Below are 7,402 nucleotides of genomic sequence, written 5' to 3'. Positions count from 1 at the left end.
ATATTTCTAAGCTTTGCTCTCTTTCTTAACACTACTGAATGTGGCTGTTGGATAAAATCCAGAACAAGCACCTAGACCCATGCTGGACTATCATACCCCATCGTCTGCTGTTCTCTGCCAGGGACAAGGAGGGACACACAAGAACAACATGAGGATCATTATCCTGATGTTCAGGGCGCTCCTGATTGTTGCTCAGGGTCTGTGCTGAGGGAAACATTTGAGAACATGCTAAGAATATTAAAGCGATTACTTGCTCCTGTAGAACACCAGGCCATCTCTGCTGATGGCAGACAATCACATCTCTCCTATCACAGTAATATCTACAGGATAGGGACTGTCTTTTGCTCTGGCTTTGTGATGCACCCACTACGGAGGTTACTGAGTGCTGACAAGGGCCCGGAGGCACTCTAATGATGTGACGAACAGTCTGCCTGCCTGGGAAATAATCAAAGGCTTCCAAACACTTGACTTGACCCCATTTTATAGAGTCTCTGGAACCTTAAGGAATGGACCACATCTTCAGTGTTATAGAAGAGAGTTTGCCTGTGTCCCCCTGCCATGACAGTGTGTGGCCTCAGCATCATCAATGCTGTCTGCTGGTTAATGACTGTAGCTGCAGCATGGATCAGAACAGCCTGGTGACAGCACATTGTCAGAGAGGCTTTTGCAAAGGAAACACTAAGTCTGGACAAGTTATCATGTGGCCTGAGTGACTGGGCAGTAGCTGGACAGCACGCCATGGTAAGCGTGCTGGAACGATGTTCATATATCCGTACAGAGCACTTCCAGGACTTAAGGGAGAGGAAGCTATAAAAGAAAGCTGCTGCTCGTGGGGCACTGGCTGCCAGCAAAAAGAGAGCGTGGCACTGAAGGAAACCTCCTGGAACAGCATGTTCAGTCGCCTGACCTCTTGGCTCAATGTGGATACAAATTTACTTTTGTAAGGCCACTTAAAAGGCACCCATTTGTGTTGCATTTAAGTTATACAGCTCCACTCCAGCCTCAAAGAAGCTTCTGTCCTTTAGCGTAAAAAGAAAGGGCTGCTGAAGGACAGAGCAGGGAGGAATCAAAGAATAAATACCGGCTTCAGCCATGTTCTCTTTGTGAATCCTTCAGCTGGCCAGCAGGAAAATAAGACCAAAACTAGATATGGAAGTACCAGAGCCTGATCTCACAGGTACTGGAGCAGCCCCTGAGCAGATAGAGCATGGCATAAATGGGGTAGGTGAGGAGTGATCATAACTTTGCAGCAGCATTGAGAGAATTATAGTCCACAGCAAATAAGTCATTTTGGCCATTCAGAAAGGGTAATTGTACTTTGAGATCTCTGAGTGTATTTTTCTTATTGGCTAGTAATCAGACTGTGTATTGCTTTTTCCTTATTTCGTTTAATAATATAGGTTTGTCTGTTCACCAGGCGGCTGGTTTAATCTGCCCCAGTACTAATGCTTAATAGCATTTTGTAATTGGCTGAAATGTCTATGAGAAGATAAACCCTGTAATTTATTGAGCATTCTTGAAGTGTTTATGGTTATACGTGACACAAAGCTGAGGACTCCAACCTTCAGAACTCCAGCCTTTCTTACAGGCAAGAAGTGTGTTAAAGATAAATCAAGGTGGTTTCACATGAGAACAGCAGAGTATTCCTTGGGCAGCCTGAAAGGGATGGACTGGGATGAGGCAGTGGCACTCTGCAGTTGTCCATAGCAACTCTGCTTTCTTAAACTCTTACAGTCTGACAAATGGAAGTGGGTGTGAAATCTGTGTCTCATTGATTTTACCTATCAGAAAACAGAAACTTGCACAACCTGCTTTCCCTAACGAACTTTCTATTGCAATCTTTGCCTTTGGTAGGCTCATTGTGCAACTGCTGGTCATTGTGCAGAAAGGCAGAGATACTGTCTGAAAGCCTGCATCTCTTCTGGCAGCTCCCATCTGGGAACCAGCACACTGTTGGTCTGATACTCTACTGACTATGAATGTTTTGACTGCTAGAAAATCCTGTGTTGGAAGGACCCCTGTGGAGGTTGTCCAGGCAAAGTCAGCACCCCAACTGGCTCTCTGCCCTGCTCCCTGGCCAGATTTGTGTGGTCCGGGTGTAGTTTTGCTCCAAGACCTTGATTTCATCCATCTTATTTTTTTTTAAAGGCTAAAAAGTTGTACTGTGGTGTGCAAACATGAAGACTGAGCTCTGTATAGCAAGCTGTATAGCTGTTCCCTGCAGAGCATAGGGAACCTGGGGCAACCCCTCCCCTTTGCCTGGGCTGCAGCTCTCCTGTTCTCCTCTTTGGCTTTGAAAAGAGCAGCAATTTGCTCTTCTATTTTACCTGCGCCCCTTGGGGAAGGAATCAGCCTCCGCATGCTCACATGAGGAGCCCAGTCTGAGCTGGAGTGACACCTGCCTAGGTAGATGCCTGCTCTTAGTTCATCCCAGATGAGCAGCAGTACCCCAGTGCTACCAGCCCCACTCTTGGCTTTTCCGAACAGTAGCAGTGGAGATATCAACGAGAAGCTTGGACTGGTTCCTGCAAGCTGCAGACCTGGGACAGGAGCACACAGATAACTCACCTGGTATTCATGCTGGAGTTATTTCTTTATGGGTTCATGGTTCACACCATCTGCCTGTTGATGCATGTGTGGAGGAGGGCTGGCCAGTTCTGAGACTCTGATGCTGTTTCACTGGGTCCTTTATACCCCCAAGGACATCATTGTTGTGGAGCCCTAGAAAGGATGGATAAGCATGTCATTAGCATACTTTGAGGGGATCTTACTGGCAGGTAGCCTGCTATCTTGCTCTCAAGACTGTGTTGCTGCTGCAGGTGAATAGCAGTTTTCCAGGTGGCAGGAAGGCATTATCTCCTTCCCCTGTATGGTCCCTCCTGGGATCCCTGTTGATATAAGGGGAGATGCATCCTTCTCACTACACATCACCTGTGGAGGAGGAGGAGGAAGATGCTTTCTGGTGTCTTGTTCTGTCCAGATGATGGCCAGGCTTTGCTTCATATAGCTCTGCAAGAAGAGGGAGAAGTTTTCAAGCAAAGACTCGGACTTTTCCTCAGGCCATTTTTTCTTACATTCATGTAACTCCTGTAGACCCTCCCTCAAACTCTCTTTGGAGTGAATTTTCTAGAAGATGCTCTCTTAAACATCACCTTCTCCCCTACTCCTACAACTGTTTCATTCACCCCATGCTTGGCAATAGGATTGACTGTTTTGGAGGTAAGATTCTACCTCAGAGCCATCAGCATCCTTGATCAGGGCGAGGTGGTCCAGTATTCTCACTCCTTTCAGCTTGTAAAAGTTACACAACAAAATTTTCAGGGTCCATAGTGGGGGTTTGTTTGAGCACTGCCTCAGTTTTTGTTTTGTGAAACCCTTTATGAGCATGTAGGCATCCAGAAGTGTTTAATCCAGATCAATGGTGCTAATGGTACCTGAGAGAAGGCACGTGGTCCTCTGCAGCCATTTGGCCAGCAGGTCAGAAAACTTACCTGGGCTGCCCTCAACAGCCAGGCTGCCTTGGAGCAGCTTCAGCAATGCACAAAAAAATCCTCATCTGATCAGATTTTTCCAATACCCTCTTCACGAGGACATTAACGGACTACATGAGCTTCTAATCTTCCTCTAGGTCTCCATCCAGGAAATCTAGCACTAAGATAAAGAGATTGTTCATCACATCCTTAAGCATTTCCACTGAGGCTTTTTGAGATAGTTTATTCTCCTGAAAGACACAGTTACAGGCCTGGATGACACAGTTACATTGCAGAATGATTTGTTCCTTTCCTCATTTCTTATCTGCTACATTTTGCTGGGTGATAAACTTGAATGATTGAAAGCTGGGTACACAGAATTCATTAATGTGCCCAGATAGGGCTTTCTACTTCATTCTTCTGTCTCAGAATCTCCTCAGTTTCTTTCATTGCCTGGATGCTGATGTAAGTAACACCACTGCTAATGTGACAAATAAGGGAATTAATGATGGAAGTAATGTTATTACACGTGTCATCAGTGTCTGAGGAGACAGGCAGAGTTTGGAATCCAGAGATCATTTCTAACTGAATGATATCTTTCAGTCTAAAGGGATTGTATTTTCTGAAGAGCAGTCAGCTCACTTGCTTGCCTACATGTGGAAGCAGTGTCTGATGAGCCACATCCACCATACTGAAATTCCTCCTTGAGAGCAGGTGGGCTCTGGCTTTGAGGGCGCATCATCCCTTCTGTGATCTCCTGGGCCCTGTCATCTAGGCATGGCTCGGGGTTTTGTTTGACTGGGAGTTGGTGGAATCTGTCCATGCAGCTTTTCCAGCTCAGCATCTTTCTGGGGAAGAAGGGACAGGTCTTTACTCTCAGTCGGTGCTCTCAATGAGTCTTCCATGTAGAGGTCAATAACTCCCAGCAAGGTGGTGACTCATCTCTGCACACCTGAGTCAACAGCAGCCTGAACCCTGATATCTTCATGGTATTGACCAGTGCCTTGGCCTCTGTCTTTGCAAAGCCAGACTGCGGAATTGCATTTGAGAGCCACAATCTTGGAATAGATACTGGAGTTATTCTGTGGGAAGGTTAATAACATTGCTGTCTTTGCAGTCTGAGGCAATGAATGTGCCTTGGCTATAGCTGTCAGGGCTTCTTGAGCATTGTTGGTGCATAACACATCTCTCACCATTTCTACAACACTTTCCCGAACAATTCCAGCCTCCAGCCCCCATTGCCTCCAGGGGTTGTTTATTCAAGCTGTTTAATATGCAGTCTCCTGCCGCCTAGAGCTCTAGTGTCCAGGAAACAGTGACTGCCACACACTGTGCCAAAGTGCCACCACCATAGGCCACTCGGTCCCCTGAGCCTTTTATTAGACATAGCCCTTCCTTCTTCTGCCCCTGCCATTGCTACTTAGACTACGAAGTTTCAGAAGATTTGAGTGAATAAGGAGTTGTTTTGTATGCTGAACAACACCAAAAAACATTACCAGGAGAAGATATGTGTGGAAGTAATTCCTTAGAGGCTGTCACTAGAACAAACCCCACCACATTTAGCCCTAGGCAGAAGAGTTCACTTACTCTCGTGTTATCTAACTTTCTTGTAACCTGTTAAAAATTGGGAACTCTGACACGAGAAATGCCCTTTAGAAATGAAAAGCAGGCACTTTTTAGTTTTGGGGAAAAATCTTTGTAAGTGCAGCAGCTCTGCCAGCATCCACACACGGTTCTGCCCCCTGAAAATGCTGCTCTAGGGAAAGCCCTTCTTTGCAAGACTCCTGTCTCCAGCCTGCCTCTCTGCAGCAGGGTCGTAGCCAGAGCCCAGACAGCCCCTGGCACAGAGGACACCCATCCTGAGCTTCAGATGCAGACCATAAATAGGACAATCTGTGCTCTTTGGCTCTCTCTGCTGGCTACAGTGCACCCCATTCCTGTGCCTGTCTCAGCGGTGTCCCTCCACATTGCACCCTTAGAGGAGGAGGTGGTTGCGGGAAGCAGAGCATCAGGGAAAGAAATATTGTGTTTGAGCCCCTGGAAAAAATCACAAACCCTGATGAGCATAAGAATTGTGGGGGAGAAAAGAGGAGGCAGTTTATACAAGAGCCTTGCAAATGGGACAACCAACTTCCAGGGGAATCCTTTTTCTTCCTTAAACCTAACTCCTGAGAAAAAAAGTGAGATTTTCCTTGAAAGCAGAACACAGAGCTCTGTAATGGAGCAAATGCTCTACCTTGGGGCACAGGAGTGCTGAGTTTATTGTTGGGCTTGGGGGAGTCACTGACTTCTGCTCTGTGCCCGGGGGACTCTCCTAACAAGTGTTGTGGGATGAGTAAAGGAGGGCCTGGAGGCATCTCTGGTCTCACCTCACGGGAGTGCTTTGCCAGGACTCGAGGCCAGGAGCTTGGAGCGCAGCAGGCTGAGCGTGGAGCACAGCAGGCTGCCGGCAGCAAGAGCCATCTGCAAGGAGGGGGAGGCATGCACAGAGAGCATCAGGAGGGGTGCAGTGGCATTGCACACAGGAACAAGTCCCCCTGTCTCTAGTCCAGCAGCCAACCCTGGTGATGAGCAAAGTGTGAATTTTAATGCTCTGTTTTATGATTTCTCAGGGACTCTCTCAGTAGGAAGTACTAGAGACCATCATTAAATTAATTTTGTTATCTGAATGACCAGGTGGATTTCTTTGTCGGATTATGTTGGATGATGTTGGCACGAACTGGCATTTGTACAATACATATGAGCAAAACTGAACTTGATTTTTTTTTGTGTTCTACAAGTTGTTTATAGGGTAGGTCTCTGAAGACTGGATCCAAAAAGTATTCTGAGGTACTCATAGCATCTGGCCAAATAGCTGTTCTCAGATGTGCTATTAGTTGTTGGCAAAATGTAATAATTTCCTATTAAAACGAAGGAGAAGAAAAAGCTCAGTGTAAATAAGTTTTACTGCATTATTCTGGTGAGAATCTGTCAAAGAGTCACAAGGTGTTCAGAGAGTACAGTCTGTTCCTTTATCATAATAACTTTTATTGCCTAGGTATAGGTTTTCTCACCCTGGTCAATAAACATCCTGCTGCTTTGCTTTCAGAGAATTAGGACTCAATTGCAGCAGTGAGTGCTTCTTTCCAAACATTTGGTGCTGATCCACAGAGGGGCTGGGGGTTTCTCCAGTGCTCCACAGAGGGTCTGGGAACGGGGCAGGATGAAAGGGAAGAAAATTCCTGTGACGAGGGCAAAAGCGTGGGCATTTCAGTTGCTCCTGGTGGCTGTGGATCAGAGTGATGGTGTAATGACTGGTAGGGAGCCACGGAGGCAGAGGAGATGCAAAGGCAGCACAGAGCATCTTACAGGCTGTTATGGGTGAGGAGTAGTTATGCCCATGGGTCCAGGCTCTTCATCTTTTTTGTGGAGCCAAAAAGGAGTAAGTTGGTGTCAGAGTTGACCCAGGCTATGAAATCTGGATCCCAGAAGTGTTTTATCTGCACCACAGCTAGATTTGCTTCAAGCTGTCTGCTACCAACAAGCTGTATGGGCCAAGGAAGACTTGTCTTTTTAACCAATTGGGACTGCACATAAAAACCATCCTGGTTGCTAGAGTGAATGACCCTCTCTGGCATTGTTAGTTGGAGAGTTTGCTGCTGGGGATGGCTGAGAAGCTCATCATTGACTATCCGCTGGGGGTATGTGGGTTTCCAGGCCTTATACAACCTTTTTTAGTTTTCATTAAAAGCATATCTTCAGACAAGCACTTTCAAGCCCTTTTATATGGTTCCTCACGGACATTTCCCTGCACTGTCTTAGATGAATCACTGTGTTGAATGTACCAGCTGGAATGGGGATTACTCTAGGTCTGCATGTGACACCAAGTGCAAGAGGGGATATGAATCAGCTGTGTGTGGATCATCACAGCCCCTAACCTCCTCCAGGCCCAT

The 7,402-nt window shown here is 46.5% G+C and overlaps 1 pseudogene; it reads right to left on the bottom strand.

Annotated features, from left to right (window-relative positions):
• Window positions 1-3,101: 3,101 nt before the first annotated feature.
• On the bottom strand, window positions 3,102-7,402 carry LOC128853034 (cytoskeleton-associated protein 5-like; annotated as a pseudogene).

The sequence above is a fragment of the Cuculus canorus genome, chromosome 9, assembly GCF_017976375.1.
Source record: "Cuculus canorus isolate bCucCan1 chromosome 9, bCucCan1.pri, whole genome shotgun sequence".
NCBI lineage: Eukaryota > Metazoa > Chordata > Aves > Cuculiformes > Cuculidae > Cuculus > Cuculus canorus.
This window is presented reverse-complemented; position numbering and strand designations above follow the sequence as displayed.